Here is a 24,728-nt window from a genome sequence, read left to right on the forward strand (position 1 = left end):
TCTTGACCCAACCTCCCTCTTTAACTATGGCCCTATCTCTCTTCTTCCTATTGCCTCCAAGCTACTTAAGAGGCTTTTATACAACCGCTTGACTCACTTTCTCTCCTCCAACTTCCTACTTGACTCTTTGCAATCTGGTTTCCATCCTCTAGACCAGCGGTGCGCAAACTGGGGGGCGCGCCCCCTTGGGGGGGCGCAAGATTATGTAGGGGGGGCGCGGGCTGCGTGCGGGGAAACCTGGGGGCGGCCAGAAGCTCCGTGCACTGGCTGCTTCCCTGCTGTCTGTGTCAGAGGGGGCGGGGCCAGAAGCTCCGTGCAGAGACTGCTGCTGCTGCTTCTATGCTGTGTCTGCCTGCAGAGGGGGCGGGGCCTTGCTGCAGGGCCCTCCCTGCACACAGACAAGCCCTCCTCCTCCTGTCTGTTACCCGCCCGTTTTCTGCAGCACATGGGGGGACCGGAGCAGGTTTAGTTACTCCCTCCCCCAGGTAGTGTGTGTGTGTGTGTGTGTGTGTGTGTGTGTATATATATGTGTGTGTGTGTATGTATGTGTGTGTGTGTGTGTGTGTATATGTATGTATGTGTGTGTGTGTGTGTGTATGTGTGTGTGTGTGTGTGTGTGTATATGTATTTATGTGTGTGTATATGTATGTATGTATGTGTGTGTATATGTATGTATGTGTGTGTGTATATGTATGTATGTGTGTGTTTGTGTATATGTGTGTGTGTGTGTGTGTATGTATGTATGTATGTATGTATATATGTGTGTGTGTATGTATATATGTGTGTGTGTATGTATATATGTGTATATGTATATGTGTGTATATATATATATATGTGTGTGTGTGTATATATATATATATATGTGTATATATATGACTGCAGTGTGTATTGTGTCTGTGTGTTGGTTGTGATTGTATGTGTGGGTGGTGATTGAATGCAGCGGTGCACAAACTGAGGGGGGTCGCCCCGGCGCAAGATTATTTAGGCGGGGCGCTTGCGGCAAAACCTGGCTGCGCAGGCGAAAAAGATGTGCGCGCGCGGCCGAACAGAATAGTGCAGGTGGCGGTCACATCATTCGGAGGTACGGGGGAGGAGCACGCGCGTGCCCTGTGATGTCAAACGCCCCTCCCTCCGGTGTCTGCCCTACAATAACGCTGTGTTGCTGCTCTCCTCCGCTGGCAGCCTGCTTCGCTGCGATCCTCTGCAAGTGAAAGGGTAGGCTGCCACTACATCAATCATACTATCAATGTACAGAAATAATAATAAAAAAGTGTAAACACTTCCCCACTCGTGCTTGCAAAATTATGCAGGACACCCTGTGCTCATGCTTGGAGAGTTGGTGATGTCACCGCTCTCAGCGGCAGCGTGGACGCAGCCTAATTTTGCAAGAGCGAGCTGTTGAAGTATGTAAGTATTTAAGCTGCGCTTATAGTGCCGGCGACGCGACGTCATCCAAAAAATGCATTGTCGCTGCAGCGTGCGCTTATAGTAAGCGTGACGTGGCGATGCGATTTTTTGAAACCGGCAATATTTGATTTTTCAGGGGCTGTCGCCTCATGTGACAGCCCCTGAACCAATCAATGGCCAGGTCGCCCGCACCGCCGCCGCAAAGCGAAATACAACTTTTGCTAGCGTCGCCGTCGCGGGCACTATACGCGCGGCCTTAGACATATTTTTATTTACATTGTATACCGTTTAATAAAAGTTTTTTTTTAATGTGATTTTGATCAGACAGGGGGGGCCCGAGAAATTTCATGGATTAAAAGGGGGGCTCGGCCTAAAAAGTTTGCTCACTCCTGCTCTAGACTCCCCCGAGACAGCACTAACAAACGTGGACAACATCTTACTCACAGCTAAGTCTAGGTGTCACTTCTCCTTACTAATTCTCCAGGATATCTCTGCTGCTATATTCGACACTGTTGATCACCCCTTCTCCTGTACACTCTCCACTCCTTTGGCATATATGACGCAGCCTTCTCATGCTTCACGTCCTTACCTATCCAACCGTTCTTTCAGTGTTTCCTTCTCTGGTGTCTCCTTCTCTTCACACCCTCTTTTTGTTGGGGTCCCACAAGGCTCTGACCTTGGCCCTCTGCTATTCTCACTCTACACCTCTTCTCTTGGTAAACCAATTCTATCTTTTGGCTTTCAGTATCATCTCTATAACGATGATATCCAAATGTACATCTCCTCCTGTGCCCTCTCGCTTTTTCTCTTGTCCTGTGTCACCAACAATCTGTCAGCATTCTCCTTTCTCCTCTTGGATGTTCCACCATTACCTGAAACTTGACATGTCCAAAACAGAACTAATACTCTTTCACCCTTTCACTGCCACACCTATACCCAAACTTTCCCTCACTGTCAATCTCATCACAATCTCACCATAATCTCATCAACACCCCAACCACCGCTGCCTAGTGGTCATCTTTGACTGCCCCCTCCTTCATTCCTTATATTCACTCCCTCACTAAGTCCTGCCGTCTCCCCCTCCGACATATCGTGAGGACATGCCCTTTTCTCACTCAGGACGCAACTAAAATCCTAATTCACTCCCTCGTTTTGTCCTGCCTGTAACGTTGCTCATCTCTGAATAGGAAGCGGACCCGCAGGGCTGAGGTAGGGGTGTAAGATCACCGACCAGAACCAGGGGACAGAGTCCTGTTAGAGTAGTCGACATCCAGGCAGAGGTCAAGGCACGCAGCAAAGGTGCAAGTCCGGGTACAGGCTGGGGTCAAGGCAGGCGGCACAGGAGCAGTGGTTGGGGTAACAGGCTGAGGTCGGCAACAGGGAATCCAAAAGAACAGGGAGGGTTCAGGAACAGGGCAGGCTCAGAAATCAGAACACAAGGGGGCCAGGAACATGTAAAAAAAAATCTGTAGAGCAGAGAGGCTACCGGCACCTACTTCGGAGGTATGTATCTCTGGAAGCAGGGGGTCAAAGGAGCTGAAGTTAATGGGGTTCATCTCCGGAGATCCCCTGCTTCAATCCTGGGTAAAATAATGTTTTTAAAAAAGAGCTTTGATTGCCGCTTTAAGCAATGACTCAGTTTTGTTTATATATCTGTGGTTCCTTGTCTCTTTTACACTGCTCACTACCACCTGGAAAATATTTGTTCCACAAACCCCCAATTAATGAATCTTATTGCCTACTCATCCGACTACTGCTAACAAAACTGTGTGACTGATCCCAGGCAGTACTGTGTCCTGAGCGTGTGGGGAGGACACACTTAATAAGGCCTGAAACTGCCCCTCAGTGTGTGCAGACGGCATGGGTGCTATAGCTGTCAAATACTGTGGGACATCCAAAGTCACGCCCCACAATGCCTTGCCACTGTGGATGCAAAGCATTGTGGGAAGTGACTTTGGAAGCTCCTGCAGTAATTGACAGCTATACCCCCACACTAAGGTGCAGTTTGGAGGATTACTAAATGCACAGTTCTCACACAGTCTCAGGAACCCCCTATACTGCCTGGGATCCACCATTACATTTGGGGGGGGCAAACCCCTTAGAAACACCTCACAAACCACCAGTTGTTGGTGAACACCCAAATGGTTATTGAACCAGCCCTTACTTACCGGTAGAGGACCTTCACATTTTCATTTCTACTACCAACCGTGTGCATTCCATGGTGCTACAGCCCAGGGTGGGGTTACAGCCTTAACAATGAGCAATTATTTCTGCATGAATAGAGCATGATCATTATGTATTTTTAATGCAGCTGTCCCTTAACTTATTTCTATTCTTGACTCAACCTTTCAGACTCCCCCTCAGAATCCTATATCGGTTTAGCTCATATCATTTTAATATCTTGCCCCATAACATGTCAAACCCTTTAAAAAAAATAAATAAAAAATACAAATTATAAATCAAAAATGTTCTTTATCTCTAGTTTGTGAGGTTACTGCTCTGGGGAGAGCTCCATTTGATCTCACATGCACTTAATATTTCAAACTCTTATACAGCAGGGCCCCGCTTCTCGGTGCTTCGCGGCGATCCGCTGATACGGCGGCACCGAGAAGGGGGCCACCATGTTGGTTTGTAAATCGCGCATGCGCAGAACGGGCGAGTGCGCCCGGTGCGCATGCGCAGACTGCAGGTTGCGCGCGCATACCATAGGTTGCACGCGCATACCATAGGTTGCACGCGCATACCATAGGTTGCACATGCGTAGAATGGCAAAAATGCCGGTTTGCGCATGCGCAGAAGTGAAAATCGCCGGATCCGCTTTCCGGCGATTTTCACTATACGGCGGGCCTCTGGAACGAACCGCCGTATACCCGGGGCCCTGCTGTATCTCCTGAGCATCAGATACAAACCGCATTGGAAATGGCAAGAAGAGATCAGTTAAATTAAGTCAAAATAAAATGCAAGAAGAAATGACTGCTGCTTTAATATTATTTATCACCGTACTTTATTCTTTCATATAATGTCTGGTTTTACTTGTCAGTTTTTGCCAGATTGTAATGGCAGTCCTCTCATATGTCTTATTTTTTTTTTTTTTTTTAGCCTATGTTATGTAATTTTTTGGGAGAATTTTAAAAGAATGAAATTTTTCCTGTGTTTGCTATAAAACCTTTTTATTGTATGGATTAGGGGGTGGCCATCTCCAGCCCTCATGGGCCACCAACAGGTCAGGTTTTCAGGATATCCCCGCTTCCGCACAGGTGGCTCAATCAGTGGCTCAGTCTTTGACTGATCCACCGATTGAACTATCTGTGCTGAAGCAGGGATATCCTGAAAACCTGACCTGTTGGTGGCCCCTGAGTCGGCTACCCCTGGTAGGGATGGTGCTCTAAAGACGGCCTGATACGTGTCTTCTGTTTTTGCATAATATAATTCTGTTCACTTTATACACAATACATTTTCTAAGTGTACATATTTATCCCTGCGGAAAGTATAACAAGAAGCAGGTTAAATCCCGACTGCCATGTACCTCGGTAAGGAACAAAATATACGGGTGATATGGAACTATCTGACCGCAATGCGTCAGAAAAGAAAAGGGGTTTTGCGTTCCAATGGTGGGTTGGAGGGGATTCGGGCAACCTGGCTCATACGTTCACATATGTGGACTTGTCCCACATTGTCCCCATTGGGGACAATTTGGACTCATTAGTTCAGTTCTCATGATGGTCTCCTTCTCTCTTCTAAACCGAGGTCTTTGTAGTAGTCAACTGTTTAGCTTATTGGGCATCCTCTGTCTCTCTGGCTTATTGTACCCTCATTTCCATTAATACCACTAAAGTACAGAAGGTATATGTATTCAGATGACAATTTGATTCTTGACGTGGTTCAGAAATGTTATCTTGCATCAACTTGCCCTGCCATTAAATATGTTAAATGGGTTGTATAAGCTTCTCATCATACACTCATCTCTTTCGGGGGAAGGGATTAATTCCACCTCAGATCTGGCTCATTGGTGCTCGCAGACTAAAGTTGATGTAAAAGCACTCTAATAAATTGATGGAAACAGATGGATACATTGAATTTAAGGTATCTACCGTACCATCAACTCTACATCACAGTACACTTTATAAATATCAGTCGGAAAAATTAACTTGAAAACATTTTTTTAAAAATGAAATACCCATAGGAAATGATTAAACCGGAAATAAATACTAATAAAAGCAAAAATTGTAATATTGCAAATGGGACACAATTAAAAATAGTAATCACTGGAGACCTCAAACAAACTTCCTGCTTGTCACCAAGAAATAGATGTAATGATGTAATAAGACCATCGCAAAGCGTCTCGAGCCCCTGTGACAAAGTGGTTAAGGAACGTCAAAACTGTATATGGTTATGGCTGGGGATACAGGATGCATGATTGCACCAATGGTATTATTTTGGTGGCTTATGCGCTGAAGGCAGCAGTATGTACATTATGACCATAAGATAAGTATGCCAAGTATCAGAAGAATGCAAATCAAAAAAAAATGAGGACAGCTGAGCTTAACTAACAAAAATACCTAACATGACTCTGGAGATGTTCTAGTGTGAATATATGTTTAAGATAAATATAGGTCAAAGTTCAAAGTATAGAGCTGAATTCTAACTTTCAACATGAATACAATAGGATCAAATTATATGACCCCAAATCCAGATGTACTCATGTACAGTATGTATCTCAAGTATTGCTAATCAGTCAAACTCATTCCTTGTTTCACTAGCTTCAGTGAGCCTACTGTAACTCATTTATGTCAAAGTTAGGGTTTAAGCTCACCCCTCCCTACTTTTTAAGTAGGGAATTTTTTTTTTCATTTTACTGTATGGACAGACTCATTGCTGTCATTCTCCCTCCAACAGAGGTAAAAGAGGAGTTTCAACAGTTTAGTGTTAGGACCTGCAAAATTTGGTTGTGCCTTGACGCGGCTTGCAGGCTTATAACGCTTTAGCCAAAGGGTATAACTAAATTACCCTTACTAATGAAAATAATATTATTATTGAAGTATTTAACTATATACTGTTTACTATATATTTTGTCACATTGGATGTAGCATTGGGATTTTCTGTCTTTTGTTTTATATATTTGGCCACGCCTGGTAGCACTCCTTTTGACAGACACACACACATATATATATATATATATATATATATATATATATATATATATATATATATATATATATATATATATACTATATGTAATGTGTGGTGGGTTCTGGGGTCAGAGCTTGCTGGTGTTGGGGGTTTGTCAAAGTTATTACACTGAAATGTCAAATTGTGATCCAAACCCACAAATATTATTACCCCCAAGCTATGGATAATATTAAGAGAGTACGTGTAATTTAAAGATTACACAATAAGTTCCAAACCCGCCTCCTTTTTAAGATTTTATAAAACTTCCACTGTTTTATTCTCTAAATATGTTTGTAACTGTAATGTATAATGTTGCCAACATGTTATTCTGTACCCAGGACATACTTGGAAACCAAATGTAACTATTGCTTAATTGTTTTCCCTGGTAAAATATTTATATATTAATACATAAACTATTTTTCTCCACAATTTGCTTTTACGTTTGAACACTAATTGCATAATCTGTTTTTTGAGAAAATATAATGGCCAATAAAGGAATTTGGTAAAAAAAAAAAAAAGTTAAACTCATTGCCATTGGTTATTGTTGCAGCATTATTTAATCACTTTTATTTAGCTACAAATTTGTTTCTAACAAACACAGTATTTATTGAATATTGTATGAATCTAGTTGTTGTGCTGGTTGGATTTAGGTTTCTTAACCGAACTTTGAAAAGCTGTAACCTAAATACTGTATTATGAAACACGTCATAATTGTCAGACTGCATTGGCCTACATGTTACTGTAAGTGGGCACTGCCTCTGTAACCTTCCCAGCATACAGGTACTTGCAGATACAGTACAGGTCTCTCCTGTGGAATTATTGTACTACTTTGCAACTCAGAGTGATAGCCAACAGTAGAATCCACCTTCAGTCTCGATGCCTTTTTATTCGTGTTTGGAAGCGTTTAAGGGGCAATAGGTCAGTATATGGGACTGAAAGCTGTAATTATTAGGAACATTATCCTAAACGGTTGTTGCTTTGGTGTCTGGTTTTGGTGTTTACGAGGAAGGCTGTAGTTATGTGGAAATTTGAGTACGTGCATTTTTAATTACAGTATGTTAATTTTTGGCAGAGCCTAAAGTAGACTCAACTATGTAGGTTGTTACGTGACTTTATACTGTATATAGAATACATTCTTTGTTGTTGTAACGTATTGCGTCATGTTGAACACCTGATTGATACACATAAGTTAGTTTTAATTTAAATTGTATTTTTTATTTATAACTAGTGTTGGTAAATATAAATTATTAGTGTAAAAGGATATAGTAGCCATAGTGTGAATATAATACATTTTGCTCATCTGTATATTGAAGCATTCGTGCTGTGTCAAATACATTGTTTGTTGACACATATCAACCTATTTCTGCACTAACAATATTAATAGATTTTTTTAGGGTGTTTGCCAGGTTCATCTTGATGGACGATTTTGATGAACATTTTACTTTTTGAATAAGCACAAGCACATTCCATTTTTGTGCACCCAAATATTAAAACTAAAACTATTTTCCCACTTAACCTGTTCTGTGCCCTTGTGGACCAAGTACGTCATAGGCACTTGCTATTTCTAGGCGGAAATCTGTCCGACGCTTCGTTGGAATCGGAAGTGTCATCGCTCATCGAGTAATCACATGACCCAGTAGTGTCAGAGGTCCGGTGGCATTCTAAAGCAGGGGTAGCCAACTCCAGTCCTCGAGAGCTACCAACAGGTCAGGTTTTCAGTATATCCCTGCTGCCGGGATATCCTGAAAACCTGACCTGTTTGTAGCTCTCGAGGACTGGAGTTGGCTACCCCTGCTCTAAATATTAAGGTGCACATTGAGGGGGAAAAAAAGGTTAGTTCATAGGCAAACACAAGTTTGTTTATGTATTTATAAAATATTTTACCAGGAAATAATGTCTTTAAATGTCAGATTTCCATGTGTCACGTTTACACCAATAATGCACTTAGTACATTGGCCCTAACGTGTTTCTCCCAGAACAATGACAAAATTGACAGTGCTACCCAATTTGCATTTGGTTAAGATTAGGTGCAGGAAGTTATGGGGATTTTGGAGAAGCTTCACAGGTAAATTGAATGTCAAACGTCTACAGTACATTACAAGCATTTTAGCGAAACATAAGCCAAGATACAAACTCTCTCCAAGGTTATTGGAAGTTTAATGTCTTTTTGTCAATGCTGCGGTGATCCTCAACACATTGAGTGCATCTCAGTCTGTCAGTCTACTTAGGAGTACTAATAAACATGTTGTCTTGCACACCCCTTAGGGCAATGAGTGGGCATTCTGTCAGCTTTGATGAAAAGCTGCTTTTAAAGTTGCTAAAGGAATAAAGCAAACTTAAAAGAAACTGAGACACATATCTACATTCCAATGCACTCTTTAAGTTCCAATGGGATACAATAGTGCTTTGTATACTCAAGGTTACATCTCCTTTCCTTTGATTCAATTACACTTGGTTTCTCTGTCTCCTCTTCCAAGCCTTACAGCTGTTTGCAAAGATAATTCTATCCATTGCTTTTATTTTATATTCTTTACTAAACTGGACCTTTTTTGGCGTTAGTAGCTAGGTGATGTTATAACTGAATCCCAATTTAATGCAGACTTTTTTTATGTTCCTTTATTCCTTTGACTCCTTTTTTTAACGGCATATTACAAAATATTACTGATATATTCTCTCAATCGTCCACTTATAGTACTAGAGTTGAAACGACTACTTTTTGAAATAAATGAACTTTTCCTATTTTATTAAAATCATGTACATCATTGTCAAATATTATAATATCCTTTGCAAACTGGCCTAATCAGCTCAATATAGCTAGGTACCGAGGGAACCCCATCTTATGATGATCATGACCAGCATGTTAGCTGTCCAATGAATAAAATAATGATCAATCAGTTCTGAAAGGGCAACACAAAATAACTGGGAATAACAGACACATTACAAGTATGTTCCGTTCGTGCTGTCTTTCATACCTCTTTATATTACTGGCGTCCACCTCTCCATTTACTAAGCCAACTCTCCACTGCTTTTATATCCAGATAGACATTTATTCAGGTCACCATTGAGACAACACCCATTGGTGAAGCCTCTTAGCCATGTTCCTGTTATTTCCTTTTTATTTAAGTGCCGAATGGTGCACTCTACATCTCAAGCAATCTCAGTAACTCTGATAAAGAATATATTCCTTTACAGCCCCTTACAACCTACTGTAGCCTAATTACGCTTATCGTTAGAGCAGCAGCTAAAACGGCAATGGCCGCCGTGGGGTCATTAAATCTTTGCTGCCAGACGGGCATGCAATCCATTGTGGCGCAGTGAAGGGGTTAAGTCAAACCATAAACCTATGTCATTACTATGTGTGGATGTAGACCATTAGATCGCTAGTTTCCAACATATTTGATCATACCTCCATCAGACCTGCCACCAATGTGTCTTATATGTACAAATTATAATATCCAAATACTTGAACTCTCACCTAGATGGCAGTAGCCTAAAGACAGTTCCCAGTCCTTCTACATTCCCTTATTCTTGCCTCACACCTTTATTCACTTTCTCCCTAGTTTTGTTTTTTTAGACAACAATAAGAATATCTTGTATGACCACTGCCTAGTTGAATTTTTTTTCTAAATACTTAACACCAAGTCTGTTATCTTGCCCAATAAGGACCCCACTCCCTTTCTATTCTGCCCCACTGCCTAAGCCTAACCCATCACTTGGTCCTGTTTTTGGTCCTTGCCTTTGCAATTCATGTATCAACCTCTTTGTGACCTCCACCTCATTCCTAATAACCCAAGCCTGAACCCTCCCTCCCCCCTCCCCCCTGCCCATCTGCACTTCGCACCAACACCAAACTGCACATTGGCCAAGGAAACCACCTATCTTGTGATCCTGTCCCTCCACTTACAGCTCCAATGCTGCACCTAGAATGCAGACGCCATGCCTGTAATATCTAATATCTTCTGCAATACAGAACTTAAACCTTTTTGCCATTTTCATTATTCTGATCACTTATGTTGTTTACCAACAAAGAGTTGATAACATTACACTGACACTGCTTTAACCAACTATACCTATTAGTATACCTCACCCTGAAAACTCATCCCATAAGCCCTTCCCCAAAAACTAATATCTTCCAATGAAATAGCCTTCTTCATATCTGAAACATAATTTCCCCCCTTCCCATTTGCCTGGCCTCTTACTCCCAAATCAGGTCCTTTTCCACCCCCACTCTCCCCCTCTCCCCAAAAAGGTGGGGGAGGGAGATATGAGGATTCAAAAAAGCCTCTTACTTACAGCTCCACAATATGTAATACATTGGCATAACTTTGCCATTTGTCAGCTAGTGGTTTGCGAGCACATTTTCTTGTCAATCTAATTTTAACCTAGCACTTGGCCTTTCATGTACTGTAAATCAGCTCTTAGTAGCAGAGAGCGCTAAATCTGTTTGCATGAAGGATAAAAGATTATGCATCGTGCTGAGATGTTAAGAATGGATACTGCATTGCATCTGAGCACTTTCTGATACCAAAGGCCTTCTTTAAAAGGTAAGTAGTCTAATTCAAGACTAAAAGTTGTATGTTAAAACAGTGGTTTTTTTTTTACAGTGTTATTGCAAGACTGGGAACGCATAGTGTGTGTGCTTGGATACCTTGTGTTGTATTCAATTGGTGCCATGTATCACATACTGTATATGATACGCTGTGATATACATAATGAATCATAGTCATTACCAGCATCGGGGGACACAAGGGGGGAGTCATTCAGGCTTGAATCCAGCAGTCGAAGGGGCTTAGAAAAGGTAACAATACTGGGTCTGGCCTCGTAAAATTCAGAATTGATTAAACATTGGAAAAAAGCTACAAAAAAAAAGATTTATACAGTATTTATGTCCAGAAAGCAGAAAGGGAGGTAGGTTTCCTTAAACAAATATATTACTCTTTACATAGAAAGTGAAACAGTAAGCGTCGAACAAAAAAAAGTAGGGGTACCTTGTATTTCCCCCCACACCCTCCCAATCCAAGATTGTACGAAATAACAAGTAGGAGACACAAGGACTTCTTCCTTAATCACAGTGTCTGCACCATGAGCAGTGAGACTTAGCTTAGAAGTCAGCACCTTGTGTGTGTCCTTATAAGTGTCTGTATAGAAGGTGACAAGCTATGAAGTACAATTCCTTCGTAAATGCGCCTAAAGATTTTACGCTGTAAAAAAACACATCAAAAAGGAAAGTGAGATGGTATGTATGTATATATATATATATCTTTCTTTATATAGCGCCATACATGTACATAGCGCTTCGCAGCAGTAATACACGTGACAATCATATAAATAACAAATAACACATAATGGGAAGAAGTCCCTTCAGACATAAAAGTGATACTTAGGGAAAGGAGTCCCAGCCCGAAGAGCTCACAATCTAAATGGTAAGTAGGAGGAACGTACAGAGACAGTAGGAGGGCGTGCTGGTAAGTGTGTCTGCAAAGGACCAAGGTCGATGTACGAGGTGTAGAGTATCAGCTACAGAGCTATTCATATGCTTCGATGAGGAGGTGTGTTTTAAGATGGTTCTTAAAGGTGGATAGAAAGGTTGCTAGTCGGATATTGGTACTTAGATAATCACTGTTTTTTTTATTTGTCAAGCTACCTTGATTTATATGAATACATTTGCTGTCATCTGGCCCTGCTGGTAGCAAAAGGGTTACATTGAGTTGGCAGCTTTCATTTACGTGACCTAAATATAACCTGTATTCACTAGGGAAATACCAGGGTACTAGTTATCTTTCATTTAAATACACATTGTTTTAGAAGAATCTGACATTCTAGAAAAAAACAAAGTACTTCTGTACTTCAGAGGATTTCTCTACATTTCTTGACAGGGGGGTTTCCCTAAAAACAATTTGGAATACAATTAAAACGGAAGCATCGTTTAAAAATAATAATAAATAAAATGGCATTTTTCTTGTTTTTGCCGTTGTTGTTATTTATGTATAATTTTGGCAGTTTACCGGCCGTAGTGCTTTCCAAAATTACGATTTAAGGTCAAATACAAACAATGTGGATAAGTACAACACATAAATAACAGCGTAAGGTAAAGTGAGACCCTGCCCCGGAGAGCTTACAATCTAAGTGGTAAGTTGGGAGGCTTACAGACACAGTAGGGGTAAAAGGGCATTATTTAAATTGCATTCATGGAGGACAAGGGCATCTGGAGTCAGCTGTAGAGCCATAGATAATTTGTCTAGGTAATCTCCTGTTCGCGACCAGGTACACTTCCAAATATTCACCTGTTAAGATATAAACACTCGAACTGCGATGCCACCCCTAATAACTAAAGTATTTAATCACAACCCCCCTCATTGTTATTATTTCTAGTAGAATAAATGGCAGCAGATTTATAAGTGGTCAAAAGTTTATAAATGTACTTGTTCAAGTATGAGCATCTTTTCAGTGGAAATGTATTTACACCTTGGCTTCCATAGTACTGTGTTGCTGGCCCCTCCTGGCATTGAAGGGGTTAATGGGGGGGGGGGGTGAGGCCATTCAGATCTCTTCCGATCTCACAAGGCAATAGGAAGCTGAAACATCATCCGTTGGGACTTCCTATTGGAGCGCCATTTAAACCCCCTTTAAAAACCAGGAAGTAATACTGCTAACTTCCACCGTAAATATCTTGGGAATTGAGGACGTGCCTGGAGCTAGAAAATAGTACAGTTCAGCTTCGGGGAACCCCCCCACACCCCATTAAAAGTGGGGGGCACAAATGGCATGATTTCTGCTTTAACACTTTGTGTGCCGGAGGGGCTGCTGCAGCAGACTGCCATAGCCCCTCCGGCACACGCGATCCCGCCAATGATAACGGAAGAGGAGGAATTCTCTGCCGTTCCTCTTCCTGTAAGATCGCGCTCTGACCAACAAAAACTAGCAGTAAGATTATGACGCAGCTCCTGACACCATGACATAGAAGCCACATCATTGGCCCCCCGAAGCGTTAAGCAACTCCAACAATGAAGGGATTGGAGCAGGAGTGGCCAACTGCAGTCCCCAGGGGCCACCAACAGATTGCCCAGATTGCGCAATCAGGGGCTCAGTAAATGATTGAGGCACCTGTGCTGAAGCAGGGATATCCATAAAAAATTGGTGGCCCTTGAGGACTGGAGTTGGCCACCCCTGGATTAGAGACAAGGTGATACTGTTTATGCAGTAGGGCTTTTAATTTGGGAGCAAACCTTTTTCACTGACTGCCCCACACCTCTGGAATGCCCTTCCCCTCAGTACCCGACTAGCACCCTCTCTATCCACCTTTAAGACCCACCTTAAGACACACTTGCTTAAAGAAGCGTATGAATAGCACTGGGGATAACACATGATACATAAAGCTTGGCCCCCTGCAGACGCACTTACCAGAACTCACTCCTACTGTCTCTGTACGTTCTCCCTACCTTCCAATTAGACTGTAAGCTCCTCGGGACAGGGATTCTTCTTCCTTAATGTTACTTTTATGCCTGTAGCACTTATTCCCATGACCTGTTATTTATACTATCTGTTATTTATTTGATTACCACATGTATTACCACTGTGAAGCGCTATGTACATTAATGGCGCTATATTAATAAAGACATACAATACAGATGGGGCATTGTAAGTACTGTATAGTAATAGATTGACAAACACCAGCTATCACACAGTACTGTACATCCAAGACAACTACATTTAAAGGAGATATAAGGAAGTAGAATAGTAGGCAGGGTGCACATTCTGATGCGGTGGAGCCTTAATTGTGTTATATATAGACTTAGTTAAACTTGGTGCCTCTATGTTGGCGTTTTTTGCTGAGTGCTGAAAACGGATAAGGACTTTTTCCAATGATGTCTAATATACCTTACACCTCTTTAACCCTTTTGACATCTAGAGAGGCTTCTCCGGCAGGCAAGTGGTTAACAACTGAGTTGATATAGCTTGACTATATTTACCAACATTTGTGCTATGTTGTCGTTCCTCACTTGTGTGTGTGTGTTACTCCACATACCTCAACATCGCACTTGACCCATTGGAATGTAGCAATTCATCAAAGTTCAAACAGGGAAGCCACAGAAATCTGCCAGACACCAAGCAGAAGTGTTAATATAGATAAGGCTTTGCATTAAAATCCTATGCAGTGTGTAAAAAATATACATATATATATTAATTAAAGGGAACCCTTACAGTTTGTTTTACTTGTCCCATAAAAAAACAATATGATTTTATTGTCACCCTGTTCTATGATATTTATTCTTATTAGATGGATACCTATTGTCCTCGACTTTTAGGGGGTCATTAATCAAAGTCTCCCAGGCTGCAAAACATTGGGGATTTGATAAATTAAGACATCACAATAACCTTCCCAAAAAAGGGAGTAATTGACAATTGAGTGGTTGTAGTTCTTAAGATAGTCACAAAAAGATTAGATTAATATTGCAAACATCTCTGATGCATTAGATTACAATAAAAACTTTAAATCTAGAACACATTTTACAATAAACCCATTAATATTATTGATATTAACTGCAATAACCCTTGGTAATAGGGAGTATATACCTTTAAATTACACGACCTTTAAATTAACGATTACTATTTGCGATTCATGTTTCTTGAAAGATTGCATCATGATTCTCCACTAAAATGGTAACGACCTAAACGAATATTATATAACAAAGTACTGTACTGTATAAGCAAGTTGATAGCATATACATATCATGTATGTAATGACCACAGACAAGAATATAACAAATCAACCGCAAGCCTTTGTCATGCTGTGAAGCAGATCATTCATGTGCTTGAGAACTGGACCATACATTTGCCTTCCCAGTGCTTGCCACAATCACAGAAGTTCAGTGTATTTGATGCATGATCTGGAACTGTAGCTATTGGATTTCAGAAATCATGAACATCTCTCACATGTGATGATTAGAGTAGGGAGTATCTGATAGTAACCCAGTTCTTGACCATTGTGATTTCAGGAATAATAAGTAAGAAACGTCCTGTTGGTTTTGAATGCTTTCTTTGTTGAGCCGCATCTCACAGCAGAAGAAATACTTTACATTTCATGCCCCGAAGAAAGTGAGAATGTAATATTATAGTTTAGTGCCTACTTAGCTGCGATACCACTGAGGGCTCCGTAGCACATGGTCTTTCATTTGGCTATCATATTTATTTTTATTTGCATGTGTCAAAGGGAATAGTGATGGTACCTCTACTTTAAACTTGTACCCCCTTACTAATTTGCAATGTGTTACCGGCCTCGTTGGCAGTTTATGTGCTTTTTGAGATAAGATATAACTTACCTTAAAGATGCAATCCCTCCTACTGAAGTCTAGGACGTGCTTATATTGTTTTTCTTTGTCCTTTTGCTCTCTACAATTAATTTTTATGTTGTAGCATCCCAAGGATTTTAAAGAGTACTTAGATTACTTCCAAGTAACTATTACAACTATTAAAACTCAGTGCCACTGCTATTTATTACTACACTTCAACCACTGAGCTGTAGAGATCTGGTGTATGCCAAGATTTAATGTTAGTTTTCACTTAGGAGAAGCCCTTAAAATGTGGGAGAGCCCAATATGCTGCATTAGTCCTATCTGTAGCATGACTGCAATTCTGTAAGACTAAACCAGAGCACTTTTGGATTGACATGACTAAATCAGTCACAGTGGAAACATAATGGTTTCTTCCTCTCATCATCTTCTCAGTCACCAGCAGGTGCCCACTCAGTCATCATCAACCAAGTGGTTGTAGCTTTCATCCATTCTTCACATGTGCTCCACTGGACACTTTCATGATAGGGCAAGGGTGTTGAATCATCAGATACTCCAATCTTTTTGTATTGACTCACGGTCTTGGAATGCAACTCCCACTCAAAGCAGCCTAAATGTCAAGGACGTAAAACCATCAAAAGTTTAGCATTTCTACCAATATTGTTTGAGTTCAGGAAAGTATGCCTGCATAAAATGTATCTTATTTAAATGTTTAACACATCCTAGATCTATCAGATTTACCTATTTGCTTCCCAAAGCACACACTGCAAGCTCCTTTGTTAGTGGTTGTTGAATGGACGATGGACAGTTGGGCTTCAGTACGCTAGTGATAGATAATTCATGGAACTATGGAACCTAATTACTAAGCAGTTCTAACTAATAATAATAAATAATAATAGCATGTTCTTGTATAGCGCTGCTAGTTTTTTACGTAGCGCTTTACAGTGGACCTTACAATCTATGTTTTTGGTGGCTGAGGCACGGGAGATAAAGTGACTTGCCCAAGGTCACAAGGAGCCGACACCTGGGAATTGAACCAGGTTCCCCTGCTTCAAACTCTGTGCCAGTAGTGTCTTTACTCACTGAGCCACTCCTTCTCTGGCCCTTGAGGACAGGAGTTGCCCACCTCTGGTAGCTAAGCATCTTGGTAAATATATTCTACCAGTTCATACATAACAAGCCCATATTGAGCGTTTTGGTTTTTTTTATTATTGAATTGATCTAGTGAGCCTAACATGTGCAGAGGACTTAAATGAAGCACATATTTTGAGAAATACTTTGTTGAAATTATAAAAAGAACTCTTGATTTGATAGAGCCTTGCAGCTTGTGCTTAACCGTACAGCCAAGCAGACTTTGTGTTAAGATCCGTAAAAATTAACAGTCAGGCATGGCTTAAAGCGGCTGGAGTTAAAAGCAGCTGCATAAACTGGTCAGCATCAAGTCATCCTTACACAAAGGCGGGTGTTCATGTTAAACTCACACCTGTTGTTACACGTCCTTCCTTAACACCTCAGTTACACTTTGATGTGTTGTTTATCAGCACTGTGAGTACTAAACTAGTCTGCAAAAGTAGATACACAGCAGTATGTCTTTTGAATTGGCTTTCACTGTATGCAGATTTGCAGACGACAAAAACTATGACCGACAGACAATCTTTAAATTGAGGGCACATCCAGGTTTGAAGGTACAGCAGCACCTAGTCCAGGTAGGGGTGCCAGGGGGCTTCTCCAAAAATACTGGACACAATGTTGAAAGGTGGGACGTGCTCAAGACACACACACACACACCCCTCTCACCTCTCTCTGCTCCATGCTGTTACCTCATCTCCTTGGCCCCACCCCCAGGCTCCTGACACCACCTACTGATTATTTGCATTACCCAGCAACAACCAGTCAGGATGGAGGAAGTTGCCCAGCCACCTAGCAGCAGCCCTGCTGTCTCCCTGCTCAGGGAAATCCTGCGGCCCCCCAAGCCGGTCAGGTCACTATGTCCAGAGAGGTAATACTGGACATGTACATGTCCAGTATTACATCAAGTTTTCTTTACTGGACAGTGTCTAAATACAGGACAATCCGGTTCAATACTGGACACCTGGCAACCCTAAGTCCAGGGTTGGGCAACTCCAGTCCTCTTGGGCACCAACAGGTCAGGTTTTCAGGATATCCCTGCTTCAGCACAGGTGGCTCAATCAGTGACTCAGTCTTCGACTGAACCACTGATTGAGACACCTGTGTTGAAGCAGAGATATCTTGAAAACCAGACCTGTTGGTGGTCCAGGAGGATTGGAATTGTCCACCCCTGGACTTAGTCTGTTTGAATTATATTTTTATTCTGCAAACCACAGTTTCTTTCCTTTTTCAGTCTCTAGCAGTTTCTTGATTGTTGAAAAACACAGTCATTTTTTGGGAAGTCACTGTTAATGAAAAGAAAACAGTGTTATAATTGAGCCATGATTACTGAGATCTCTACAGCATTCTTTCATGATTAAAATGCAGATGAAGCAGGCGTAATTGTTCTCACTGGTATGATATCTTGGTAAACACTGTAATGTACTGCACCAACAGTGACATAAAATCCTATGGAAACTGTCATATTATGAGTTGTTTTGGGTGGGGGGGGGGCGGGGATGGGGGGCAATGCCATTTGCTGCAACTGTACAAATCCAAACTAATTAAGTAGTATGTAATAGACTGCAAGCAAATATTTAAACCTGTTAATTATTGTGCATTATGTGCTATTATTTTATTTGTATTTAGAACCAGTGTTTTACAGTAACGGCATACAAACTGTTATAAACAGAGAGATTCCATCTGCGATATGCAGCTAAATTGTTCCACGTCTTAAAGTAAACATACAGAGAAAGGGATTCCTGCCCTGAAGAGCTTGCAATCTATTTAGTGTGTTAGGCGAAGCCGTAGAAATAAGTATACAGTGCAGTAGGAACAGAGATTGAGTAAGTGCATTTGGTCATAGGGCAGTGTTTTCATTTTTAAAATATGAATCAAATATAAAAACATAACACATAACATATTATTTAGCTGAGTGCTTTCAACTTGCAGCAACTGAACCATGGCTGGGGAGACTGGGATTACCTAAGAACAATTCAGAGCACTGGGATAGGTTGGGAGCCGGGGGTGGATACACAGACATGAGTTATGTACGATGGCTATGCTTATTCTGCGAATGCTGTTTTTATAAACTTCTCAAATTGCAGATGAGCTCAGTTTCTTATCTGAACAAGCTCTTAACATACGACACATTTTGGCTCTATTTTTACACAATTATTTTCCATGGACCCAGATTAAAGTGCTTTAGCAAAGACTTGGCCAGCTTGAATCATGGAGGTGTTGGGATCTACACTTATCTACTAAGTACCACCACATGTTGCAATTGATCATCCACAGATACCACAGCCTGGGAGCACAGAACCAACACTTCCTATCTGACACGGAAGTATGGAAGCTCAGTAACATCCTCTGTTTCTCTGACAGAGCCTCTTCCCTGATTGAATTTTAATTTATTTTTCAAGACCTACGTGAAGAGGACACGCCAACAACACTTGGCAGAGCTCACATTTAAAAAAAAGCTTGTTGTACTCTGATAAAAGGGGAAGATATTTAGTTGTAGTTATATTGGTCTAGTTATTTATTATTATTTTTATTTAAAATATTTTACCAGGAAGTAATACATTGAGAGTTACCTCTCGTTTTCAACTATGTCCTGGGCACAGAGTAAAACAAATAATACATGGTTACATAAGTGAACAGGGTATACATTATATATGAGACATTGCATGCACAGTTAAAGAAAATATATATTATATTATACTTGTGGAAAGTTAGATTCTTTGTAGACAGCAATACTTGCTAGTGCATCCCCTAATAGTTCTTCATACAGTAGATGTAGTTTGTGCATGAACGGTTGAGGCTTGTGAGGTCTTGAAGTTCTTGTACACAAAACAGCAATAAAGAACTTTACATTAAAATGTGAAAGGTGCCTCATTTTTGCTAAAGTTCGCAAACCAGACAAAATGTAAACGTTTTCTTTCCACAAAATAATTTGCAAAGCACATTTGAAGACATTCGCACACCTGGCATCAGGTCACATTTGTGCCCATTTTCAAACAACTGTGTGAACTTTAAACGTGACATTTCTGGGAAATTGCACACTTGAAGACGTTTACAAATCTCTAGTTAAAATGTATCATTACAAACGAAAGATACCTTCCCCACTAACACATTGCCTGAGCCCCTATTTGGGGTATTAGTAATACAATACAACATGACGAGGATATGCCAGGTAAATATTTAACATCTATTGAGTACTGGATTTACAAGCACACACCTACTCAGTCTCTCTGCTGTAAAAACAAACAAAAACAAGGAGACGTTGACTCATTTGTCTAAAACTCATGTTCGTCTAACAAGTGTTGGGAGCGTTAATTGTGTTTTCTGTATTGATATTCTCATTCTGTTTTGATTGTGCTAATCATTAACTCGGTGTCTGGAATATATATAGGGGTAAGTATTAGGTCAATTAAACCTTACGGATGAATCATTAATCATTCCCGTTACATTGTAAGCCCTCACGAGCAGGGCTCTCATTACCTCTTTGTGTCTGTGCATGTTTGTCCTTATTTGTATGTAACTCTGTTGATGTAATTGTCAAATCTCTGTACCCCCATTGTATACCACGCTGCGGACTATGCTGGCGCTTTACAAATAAGCAAAAATATTAATTGCAACACATTACAATATCCGTTATTTCTCTACAGAGAGCAACTCCATCTATAAGAGCAGCCATGAAGTGAAAGCACTGATCAGTATCAAGGGCCGTAGAAAGGGGGGGGGGGAGCCGGGACACCTGTCATGGGTCACGCGATACCAGAATTAAAGCTGCAGACCAGTAATATCCTACATATGTTTTTTTTAAATAAATCAGCTATGAGAAAATACTTGTAGCATTTTTTTTAAACAACTCTGAATGACATTTTTAATCTATTATAATGTAACAAGCATTTTTTGTTTCTATGGCAACCATTTACAAAGTCACATCCCCTTCCTCTTCTGAGCCCTGCCCTCTCTCTAGCAGTGCACCAATTGTATCTAATGACTGGCAGGTCACATGATCTTCCCCACAGATCTTTCCATCCTTGGTCCTCTTCTGCTGCACTGACAGCCATTTAGTGCATCACTGAACTGAATCTTTGCAGATTGATCACAGGAGTGCGGATCAATTGGCAACTTAGCTAATTGCTTATCATTGTGTGGATTGTATTGATGCACATATAATGGGGGAAAAAAATAAAATAAAAAACGGTAGCTTGGACTGCAGCTTTACGGCTCAACTGGAAGTCTGGGCCATGCAAAAGCTGCTGGCAGCCCTGTCTGCATCCCTTTTGCTGCCATATTTAACATTGTTTTCACAAATGCATTTATGTGCTACAGCTACTTAAATATAGGGCCCAAAACCTAGTAATAAAAAATAAAAAATGGCAGAGTATACACAGATATACTGCTTCCGTTAGGGGGGGATTAAGGGGCACATACCTAACAATTACTAATGCTACCGTGAATGCATTGAGCCATAAAGTCATTTTCAGTAAAATGTCCAGTGGTGACCATTTAAGAGTCTCCCAATTATCAAACCACTGAAAGATTTCATGATGAAATATGGGGTCGTAGTTAAAAGGGGAAAGAGAAGGTAATAAAGGAGAATGAGGAGGGCAGGCTGCATCTTTAACAGCGCGCTTATGTATGAGTTGTGCTTCCATTTCCCTGAAGTGTTTCAAGAGCGCTGATGAATTATTCTAGCCGCTCCTCACATTCCTTTCTCCTACTGTTATGGTCAAATATATTGATTGCCTCTTCAGCGGTTCAACAATGAAAAAAGGTCAAGGCAATGAAGATAAGAAATATGCCGGGGATGCTTTGGTTCAGGCTGCTTGAGTGGTGGTGGGATGGAAGGTGATCAAATAAATTGCTTTCAATAAGGGAAGCTTTATAGCAAAGAGCCTACTTTAAATGAGGCATTACTGACACGGATACATTTAACCTGTTCAGTGCCAGAAGAGTCGGCTGCTCATTGATGTGCAAGAGGCCTGCAATGCCACGTCAATGCACCTAAAATCCCGTCACGCTAAATAGCAGATATAAAAATGAATAAAGGACATTCATCCCATGACCTTGTCACTTGGGTAGAGCAAATAAGTGCATGGCTCTTTACAGCCGCAGTGCCGCTTGCATACCATTTTTTTTGTTTAGCTTACTTAGACCAGGGGTCCCCTGGAAATGATCTGTGGTCCCTCTACCTCTGGAATCCCCAGTTCCTGTGAAAAAGGGTGTTGTCAACCAGGCAGGGTAAGGACTCGCTTAAGTGGCAGTAATGACATCTGGAAATGCCATTGTGTCTTTCTTTTGATGCCCCCGATAACCATGTTTGTAGTTTTTTTTATCAAGAAACTAGAAAATGTCTTTTTACCAGGAACCTGGAGGTTAACGAGGATTGAGGAGCCATAGATCTGCTCAACTCCGTATAATGATGTTGGGTGCAAAGCTATAGAGATCTGCTCATATCCTAAATCTGTCCACCAAATGACTTTTGAAAGCCAGGGAATGTTTGCCGAAATCTAACTTGCTTATGAAATGTTAAAGTGGTCATTTATTAGCCAATGTGGAATGCACAAGGAAATGCAAAACCTGGTGTTAATATTTATCCATCAAAATTCAACACATCTCCTTAGGCTGCGCTTATAGTGACGTCTCGTCAAAACAAATGCATTGCCGCCGTCGGGTGCGCTTATAGTAAGCGCGGCACTACGGCTTGTTGCAATCGCTGGAAGTCATCTCAATTTGATTTTTCCAGCAACCGTAGCCTGCTGTCGCCGGCACTATAAGCGTAGCCTTACTCTCCATCTGTAGATTGATTTGTATAAATAAATTAAAAAGTCCAGATACAATTAAAGCAACTCTACAGTTCTTACTGTTTTACGGGGCCTGTCATCCAACATAGGGAAACATTGTAGCACTAATTGGCTACTTTAAAAGTGGTCTAGAAAAAAAAAAAGAGATACTGGCGCACAGCCATGAGTGAGTCCCAAACAAAATGTGGTTAAAAAATATCCTTTATTAATCCATCTAAAAAGGTGGAGGTAAACACCCTCTTATGCGTTTCGTGTTAAAAAACAATTTATCCTTTACTCCTTGATAAAGTGTTTTTTAACACGAAACGCGTAGGAGGGTATTTACCTCCACCTTTTTAGATGGATTAATAAAGGATATTTTTTAACCATATTTTGTTTGGGACCCACTCTTGGCTGTGCGCCAGTATCTCTTTTTGTTTTTCTAGACCAGCATCTCCACACCGGGCTGCACGCCTGTCAGGACTTTGGATCAAGGGGTCTCTGTGAGTACTTTTCTTATTATTTGAGAGTACCTATTGTGAGTCCAGGAACCATCCCAACGAGGGTTTGGTTGGGTTTTTCAAGCTACATACCTTACCCTTCAGGGATCATTGGTCCATCTGGGGACGTTACTACATTCATCAGTCTATCTACCCCCCTATCCAGTCCTGCTTATCTGCTTATTGCTTATATTCACATATTGAAGGGATTCAACGCTGAAGCGCCTTTTGTCACTGGAAGTTTGGATTGTACTTTAAAAGTGGGTTCTACAGTCATGGGATGAATACAACCAGAGCTATTTTTTTGTGGGGGAACTGTGTTCCAGCAGTTCTACAAGAGCTCTATTTAGGGGTCAACAAAAAACTCCATACAATGATTATGAAATTATTTATTAGGACTCAAGCTGAAATAGACTACCTGGGAGAGATAATAATGCATTTTCTACCATATTTACAAACATTTAACCATTAGAGTACCTTAATGATGTACCAGGTACAGCACAGGACAAGGCACGCTAGAGGCTCTTGTGTCGTATCAGGTACATCATGAGTATAAAGCTCATCTTCCAGGTGTAGTTCGGGCCACCCCTCCATGGAGTTATGACTACTTTAAGTTGAACAGAAGTCGAAGTTCTCCTCTTCTGTTCAGAACTCTGCACAGGTCTGAGAGAGTCATCAGTCCTAGACAATTGAATATCTGGCTGTATATTATTCGAGGGAGAAACACTAACTCGCAAAAACTGTTACAGGAACAAGGAAAACTATTTCAAAGAAGTTGTAAATTGATATACAGATTTAAACACCAGTGAGTTATGAATGTGCAGATTTTGTACAGACTACGCAACAGACTTCTACTAAAACACCCCTGCTTTGTATATAGACATGTTGTAATAAGTATTCAAACCTGCAGACTAAGTGCAAAACATATTTAAGGATTGTATGATTTATTTGAGCCTGTCAGAACGATGCGCAGAATGTGAAACATGTCAGTGGACAATATTTGAGAAAACACAAAATTTACCTAAAGCAGAAAAATAGAACACGTGTATAGGGTGAACTATAATCCCCCAGGGCTAGACCCCACCATCGTCCATCATCCAAGATAACATCTATATGTACAGCACTTATTCCCTCACCTGTTGTCTCTGTAAGTTCCCCTCAAACCTTAGATTGTAAGCTCTTCGGTTCAGGGATTTCCTTTCCTATTGTCTGATTGTATTATAATTCCCTGTACTGTATTCTTTGTGAAGCGCTGCATACTCTTTTGGCGCTATATAAATAAAGACATACAATACAATGTAGAGGATTGGCACACCAGAACTGGTTACTCCAAACTCAATGCAGATAAATATGATGCCAAAAAGATGTCGTTTATTCCTCAGATGGGTGCAGATAAAAAAAAAAGCGACATTTCAGGACACGTGACCCGTTCCATATCCCCAGCTGGAGAACCGGTCGTG

The 24,728-nt window shown here is 40.9% G+C and overlaps 1 protein-coding gene across 1 annotated transcript in view; it reads left to right on the top strand.

Annotated features, from left to right (window-relative positions):
- The first annotated feature begins 10,941 nt into the window (after positions 1-10,941).
- Positions 10,942-24,728, top strand: part of ITGB6 (integrin subunit beta 6) — an 82,690-nt gene continuing 68,903 nt past the window's right edge. The window contains exon 1 of the mRNA XM_075609268.1: positions 10,942-11,120. The gene's annotated coding sequence lies outside the window, so the exon portion shown is untranslated. The remainder of the gene's footprint in view (positions 11,121-24,728) is intronic.

Source organism: Ascaphus truei, chromosome 7 (assembly GCF_040206685.1).
Source record: "Ascaphus truei isolate aAscTru1 chromosome 7, aAscTru1.hap1, whole genome shotgun sequence".
Lineage (NCBI taxonomy): Eukaryota > Metazoa > Chordata > Amphibia > Anura > Ascaphidae > Ascaphus > Ascaphus truei.